The following is an 8080-nucleotide window of genomic DNA, read 5'->3' as shown; positions in this document are numbered from 1 at the left end:
AAACAGGGTGCTGGGTGGGAAGCAGGGCTGTCAGAATTAGAACTGGCACCTGTATGGGATCCCAGCATGTTCCAGGTGAGCACGTTAGCTGCTAGGCCATTGCACCGGGCCCAAATCCCCAAATCACCTGATTCTTTATCCAAGGTCCTTTACTATATATACTCCGAGACAGAGATTAGAGACAAAGTCCTCTACATTTGGTAACCATAGCTAAGGATGGCATTTGGCATACAATTGCCATCCATTGATCTGATACCACCTAGACCAAAGCAGACATCCAACTTAAGATTTATTTATTTATTGGAAAACCAAATATACAGAAGGAGCAGAGACAGAGAGGAAGATCTTCCATCTGTTGATTCACTCCCCAAGCAGCTGCAACAGCTGAAGCTGAACCAATCCGAAGCCATGAGCTTGGAGCTTCCCACTCAGGTCTCCCACTCAGGTACAGGGTCCCAAGGCTTTGGGCTGTCCTCTACTGCTTTCCCAGGCCACAAGCAGAGAGCTGGATGGGAATTGGGGCTGCCAGAATTAGAACCGGGGCCCGTATGGTGCAAGGTGAGGACTTTGGCTGCTAGACTATTGTGCCGGGGCCTAGACATGCAATTTACATATTTGTCGAACTGAATCAGACTTGGCCCCACTTAATAGCAAGAGGCGAAAGTGTATATAGGACTGTGTGCCAGTGACTGATCCATGCGTTTTATTTACTTAGATGACAAAGAAACAGAGACAGACAATGACAGACTCCCCACCAACTCCTCAGACACCTGGAAAGAGGCTGGACTGGGGCTGGAGGTAGAAGTCAGGAACTGAACCAAAGTCTCCCATGTAGGTGGCAAGGACGCAGCCAGGTGAGCCATCGCTGCTGCCTCCCAGAGTCTACACTAGCAGGAAGCTGCAGCCAGGAGCCCAAACCTGAGAAGCAACTTAGATAATCCATGTGGGATATGGCTGTGCTAACTACCTGCCCCCCTAAACTGGGCACTTTTACTGCATGAACTCATTGAATCTTTGCAATAAATAACCTTCTGGGATATATACTATTACATTTGAAAGATGTATTTATTTATTTAGCAGGCAGAATTTCAGAGTCTGAGATAATGGTGATCATTTATCTGCTGGCTTCACTTTGCAAATGTCTGCAATAGTCAGCAATTGGCCAGGCACAAGCCAGGAGCCTGGAATCCCCTCTGGGTCTGCCACATGGGTGACAGGGGCCACGCACTTGAAATATCTTCGTGTGCTTTCCCAGATGCATTAGCAGAGAACTGCATTGGAAATGGAGCAGCCAAGACTTGAACCTAATTGAATACTGACATCTGGGATGCTAGTATTATAGGAGGTGGTTTAACTCGCTGCACCACAATGTCATCCCCCTATACTATTACTTTTAAAATGCATTTAATTATTTTATTTTATATCAGATTCAGAGTGATTAGGAGTAGAGGGCAAAAGACAGAGGGAGAGATATCTTCTGTTCTCTGATTCACCTCCCAAATGGCTTCAATGGCAGGGGCTGGGCTAGGTCAAAGCCAGAAAGCACAGAAAACCTATGAAGCTGTGTCACATAATACAATGTAATTAATAAAAAAACTGATTATAAAAAGCTTAAATTACTTAACTTTTGCAGTTTTAAGTATCTTGAAATAATCTCATAAAAAAACTAGGTTTCTGAATCTTGAATGTTTTTCTCAATGCATATATAAACTACCACAGACCCCCATGTGCCATCCAGCCTTGCCTATGCACAACTGTAAGAGTCATATGGATATTTTTAAAGATTTATTTTATTTTTGTTGGAAAGGCAGATATACAGAGAGAAGGAGAGACAGAGAGAAAGATCTCCCATCTGTTGATTCACTCCCCAAGTGGCCGCAATGGCCAGTGCTGTGCCAATCCAAAGCCAGAAGCCAGGAGCTCTTCCGGGTCTCCCACGCAGGTGCAGGGTCCCAAGATTTGGGTCGTCCTCGACTGTTTTCCCAGGCCACAAGCAGGGAGCTGGATTTGAAGTAGGGCTGCCAGGATTAAAACCAGTGCCCATATGCGATCCTGGCACATGCAAAGTGAGGCCTTAGCCACTAGACAATTGCGCTGGGCCCAGAGTCATATGAATTTTACAACTGATTGCAGGGTGTTCCTCAGACATCACGTACAATTGTTGCAAATGCAGAATCAGATAGCAAAGCAAATTGAAGGACAGGAGGCAGAGCAGGCCGACCACACGTCTCCAGACAAACCTCTGGCATGCATGCCATCCGATTCTTCTTCTGTCTAGAGTCTGTGACTTCACTTTTTATTTACATTTTTAAGTCACCGGTAATCTCAGAGCTTTAATTTCCCATGAGGTCGGTTTTCTGGACATTTTGTTTTCATTTGTAACGAATTATGACTATAACCTGTAATGACAAAAAGCTGAATTTCATGTATATAGTATATTTTTGTGAATGTTCCTTTGACTTCTAAATGATGTCTATGTTTAATCAAATAGGTGACAGTATCATATGTATACATATTTAAATAACTACAAATATAAATACTTGATATAGGTATATATATAATTAAATTGCACTTAATGATTAATTCGGTTAATGTATATCCCACATATTTGTCCATGTGTTGTAAGAAATATACATTGTTTTTACACCTTGTAATCTTACTTATACCAAGTTTATAATTTTTATATACATGGTTTGATGTAAACTCATTCATAGCTTACATATCTTTATATATGATTTTTCCAATGTTAACTAAACTTCTTTCATTCTGTTTAGTGCTTGAAATTAAACTTTCTTAGGAGTTATTTTTTCTCATATTTTCTTTCACTATCATTCACTTCATGTAATACTCATGTATCCCTTTATTTTAAATTAATAGTTTCACTTTGGGTGGTTTCTGAAGACAGATAACCAAATTATATTTTTAAGAATTGCAGTCTGAAGTTGGGACTGAAAACAGAACCAACCCAGCAATTGAAACCACCAGCTGATCGGGGTGATGGACTGTGCCGGGCCCTGTGCTTGCTAGAACACACAAGAATCTGGTCTGGGAACAGCTCAAAGTTTCTTTGGGGATCTCCCCAATCGAACTGCCGGACTCAGATCCCTAGCCAAGAAAAGACAGAAGACAGAACAAGTCAATCAACCACCTCAGCTATATGTTGGCAGCGAAATACTGGGCAAATGGAGACTCTATGATGGACTGTGTCAATCAGTGGATTCTTCAATGACCTCATCGTGCTCGGAGCAGCGAGACTGGCAGCGATTCATAACTGGTGAACTATCAAAACCACTTAAGCAAGTATCTCAGAGCATGCCCCACATCAGGGACTTGGGGTGGGAGGGAAGCTGGGTGGGGCTTCTCCCTCAATATCCCCCTTTACCTCAGATACATGAAGGAAACAATATGGACATAATAGTCTTACCCACTTCCCTATAGCCCCTGAACATTTTTACCGTAATTAACTATGCAAAGATTGTCAAAAATATAATAAAAAAAAAAAAGAATTGCAGTCCGATTGTCTCTGTTCTTAAGATGACAATTCAGTCCACTCATATTTATTGCGGTAATGAGAATGCAAGCAAAGAGAAGAAGCAAGGCAGAATTGCAGCGGGGTGGGGTGGGGTGGGGTACTTAGCCACTGAACCCGCCCTGTCCTAAGAACACTGTGTGTGTGAACTTGAACTTCCCTAATCTCAAGCCCCCCAGTGTAGTGAATCACTGTCCCAAATGACTTCTCCAATTTGAACTTGCTACTGATCTCACTTTGTTTTTCCCTTTTCTTTATTTTTTAAAATCTGATCAAGTAACTTCTCAGAACATTATGCTTCCCTATTAATTTGGAGTTCTGTGGAATTTCCTCTCCCATAATGGTTACTTTTCTTCTCCAAGTGTCCTTAATCTGTCACATAATTCTGTAGTATTGCTTGAAAACAAAACACCAACTGCTTTTTCAGCCAAGGTTTCCTCTGCCCCACCCCTCTCCATATTACCATATGGGGAGGCGTTTAGAGCGCTGTGCTTCCTGCCAATCCTCCTTACCCCAAACGGGATCTCTACAGAAGCTTATTTCCCCCGTAGCCAGCTCATTTGATTGTGGTCATTAAATTCTGGAACAGTGCAGGAATTTCCCCTGCAGAGTGCATGGTCTATGGCTTTGTTTTTAAGACTTGTTGGGTAGCATTCGTCATGCACTTCCGGACAGTCTGCCATTACTACACTAGATTTCTGGTTAGATCCATTGTTCTTGAGATAGTCAACAATCTCCTAATTTCTACATAAGAAGTGACATATGGGCTCGATTGCTTCTCACTTACATATAATTTGTTTTATCTGTCTTGAAATTTGAAAGATTTTCCATTCAATTTGAAGGACAATTTTGCATGGATGTGCCTGCTGGCACTCAATGTATATTCAGTACTTACCCTGTGCTGGGTACAGCTCTGAATAGTTTATGCATTCATTCATTTATCCTCACAAAAACACTTTTGATTATGTTACTTCCATTTTACATGTTAGGAAACTGAAGTGCAGCAATTCAGTGTATGGTCAAATTCAAGGAGCTCACAGGCACAGGTTTCAAGGCCAAATGGTGTGTCTCCAGCATTTGTGTTGTTCACTGCTTACCACGTGCACTGTTAAAACCACAGCGAAGCTGAACTAAGAGAATTTGTTATGGCACAGTAAGTTAAGTTTTTGCTAGCGACATCCATACCCTATGTTGCAGTGTCAGTTCAAGTCTCAGCTAATCTCTTGCTTTTCATTCAGCTTCCTGCTGGTTTGCCTGGGAGGCACCAGATGATGGCCCAAGTGGGAGACTCAGATGGAGTTCCTGATTCCTGGTTCTTGGCTTCCACCTACCAAAAGAGCAAAGATTTATCTCTCACTTTATCTCTTTCTGCCTCTGTGTGTGTGTGTGCATGTGTCTCCCTCTCTGCCACTCTGCTTTCAAATAAACATTTTTTAAAAAGCTGAACTTTGGTGAACATAGTGGTGTAGCAGATAAAGTTGCTACCTACGGTGCTGGCATCCCACATGGGCACTGGTCCCACTGCTCCACTTCCAGTCCAGCTCTGGGAAAAGCAGTGAAAGATGTCCCAAGTGTTTGGCTCTCTGCCACCCACATGGGACACCACAATGAAGCTCCTGGCTTCTGGCCCAGTCGTGCCCATTGTAGCCATCTGGGGAAGCAGGGGATTGAGGGGAGGAAGATGGACTGAAAGGAGTGGACAAAGGAAAGATCTCTCTTTCTCCCTCTTGCTTTCTCTCTCTTTCTGTAACTCTTTCAAATTCAGAAAGGTTTATAAATAGATAAGTAAATAATGTAAAAACTTATCTGAATCTTGGCACCATCACCTCTGATCCAATTCTTTAATCAAACTGAAAAGAAAACATTGTTTTTCTATACTCCCACTAAATACTAAAAAACATGGGTATCTCCCTCATCTAGCACGTCTGTCATCATCTAAAATACCAAGGGGATCTCCAATTCACTGCATATTACACACTATCTTCCTGGAGTTCATGGTCAATCCTGCAAGTAACAGTCTCAGCCCGCACTTCAAGATGCCAGTTCCTAGTCCACACCTCCTGCACCTCTGATGAACTAGCTGCAAACCAGTGGCTTCCAAGAGCCATTCCTTGGGTTAGGTCATTCCATAGTATGGCTCACAGAACTCAGGGAAAACGTATTTATTGCACCAATGTTACCCATTTGTTACAAAGAATATTGTACAGGATATAAATGAGCAGCCAGAAAAAGACATACAGGAGTCGGGTCCGAACCAGATGAGCTTCTTACCTGTGGAATTAGGAAGACAGTATTCTCCCAACCCACAGATGTGCTCTTGTTCTCCAACCTGAAATCTCTCTCAAATTTTTTAAAGTGAGCACTGCTACACCAGTAAGATTGATGGGATCATTGGTCACCAGTGATTATCCTCAGTCTCTAGTCTAGGTCAGCAGAAGGAGCTCAAAGTTCCCATCCTCTCATTGCAAGGTTGGTTACTCTAGGGATCAGTCCCTGCTCCTCGAAAGTCACCTTAGCATCAGTTCAAGTGTGGATGGAAAGCATTATTGTTACTAACAATAGATGTTTCTTTCACCCTTGCCACCCAGAATATTCCAAGATTCTAGGAGTTTTACGCCAGTAATTAGAGACAAAGTTCTAATGCAATCATGTGTCATTTAACAATGGGTTGCTGTCAGATGGTCCCAACTAGAGACAATCACAAAAAGAAATACCATATGTTTTCTCTAATATAAGGAATCTATCATGCAAATTGGAATGTATAGTGATGGAGTAATGAAGACTACCGCGTGCAGAAGCGAAGACACAATGCAACATGCAACTCTGTTTCCAAACAAAAGATGGGCTATGAACGATAGTGTTGGATATATCTAGATAATAGGATGATGGACTGTCTGACATTGTCTGTACCAGTATTGTTGGGGCACACTTAAATAGCAGACTGATGGAATTGTAACTCCTTATGAAGAGTGTGACTTTATGGGAAAAATCCAACACGAGGCAGAAAATAGGGGAGAGGGGAATCCAAGACTACACAGAATTTTATGATAAATTTCAAGAATTTAAAAATAGATATATAGTTAAAAAATAGGGCAAATTTAAAAAATTAAAAAAAAACAATGGGTTGTTGTTCTGAGAAGTGAGTTATTGGGCCATGTTGTCATTTGTCCATCACAGAGTATGCTTTACTGAAACTAGAAACACTCAGCATCACCAGGCGATATGATCTTGTGCCCTGTGTTATTAACCCAAACCTCATTGCACAATGTACGAATCTAAGTATTTGTTGTTATGTCACGAAGATTCTGCGGCACTCAACTGTAAGCACATTTTAAAAATGAATTCTAGAAGGGACCTAGTTGGAAACCCCAGAACTGGCCAAGGAAGCTGAGGTCTATGGGAGACAGTCTGGAGCTGTTAGACCGCTCTGCCCACGTGGTACATCCATGAACCACCTGCTCTCTCCGTCTCCTCATCTTCCCCCAAAGTTTCCACCTTAATTGACTCAATTTGTTTCTATGATAACACCTCTCATATTTTAAAAATAAAAACAAGGGGCCTGGAAAGATGGCTCAGTGGCTAAATCCTCGCCTGATATATGCTGGGCTAACTTATGGGCCCCAGTCCATGTCCTGGCTGCTTCACTTCCCTTCCAGCTCTCTGCTCATGGCCTGGGAAAACAGTCAAGGATGGCCCAAAGCTTTGGGACCCTGTACCCATGTGGGAGACCCAGAAGAGGCTCCTGGCTCCTGGGTTAGGATCAGCTCAGCTCCAGCCATTGTGGTCATTTGGGGAGTGAACCACCAGATGGAATATCTTTCTCTTTTGTCTCTCCTTCTCTTTGTAAATCCTCATTTCCAATTAAAAAAAAACATAAAATAAATTAAAAAAAAAAAAAACAAGAAGTAGGTTCTGAGTTCCACATAAGCTCTTCATTTAAGAATCTTCCCACCTCTCATTAACACTACTCAGGTAGAAAAAGAAAAACTTCCGAAGGACAACAACTAAGTACCGACAGCCTCTGGAAAGACTTTTCTGGGCTCTGTGTCTGACAGAACTTTACTTATAGAAGCAGCCAGAGTTGTGGGGAATAGAGCAGCTTCCCACGCTGCTCAGCCTCATGGCAGGAAGTCAACACCAGGGTGGGAGGGATGCGCTCTTACCATCTCTGCAGCACAGGCAGGTCCGGCAGTGGCTTGCTGCCTCTACAGACCTCCCTCACATTTCCGTTCATGCTCGCTTCCATAAACTACTCAGAAACTAGCAATCCAGTAAGAAAATGGGTCAGGAGTGGTATATTGCCTGTCTGGAGGTGTAAGTATTAGATGCAAAGCTCTCCCATGCCACCAGGCCAAGCTAAATGAACAATTTCCAGACTCTGGGAGTTTAGCTCATCCCTAAGCGGGTTTTTTTTTTTCTTTTTTTGAGCTGACCTACACCTACTGAAATGTAAAGGTGATTTGACCCATTCCCAGGGTCGAAGAGAGGACACACAGGCAGATCACATGGGCAAAACAAGAGAAATGACACATCACATTAAAGGCCCTGAGA

Source organism: Ochotona princeps, chromosome 4 (assembly GCF_030435755.1).
Source record: "Ochotona princeps isolate mOchPri1 chromosome 4, mOchPri1.hap1, whole genome shotgun sequence".
Lineage (NCBI taxonomy): Eukaryota > Metazoa > Chordata > Mammalia > Lagomorpha > Ochotonidae > Ochotona > Ochotona princeps.
Note: the sequence above shows the minus strand (reverse complement) of the source record.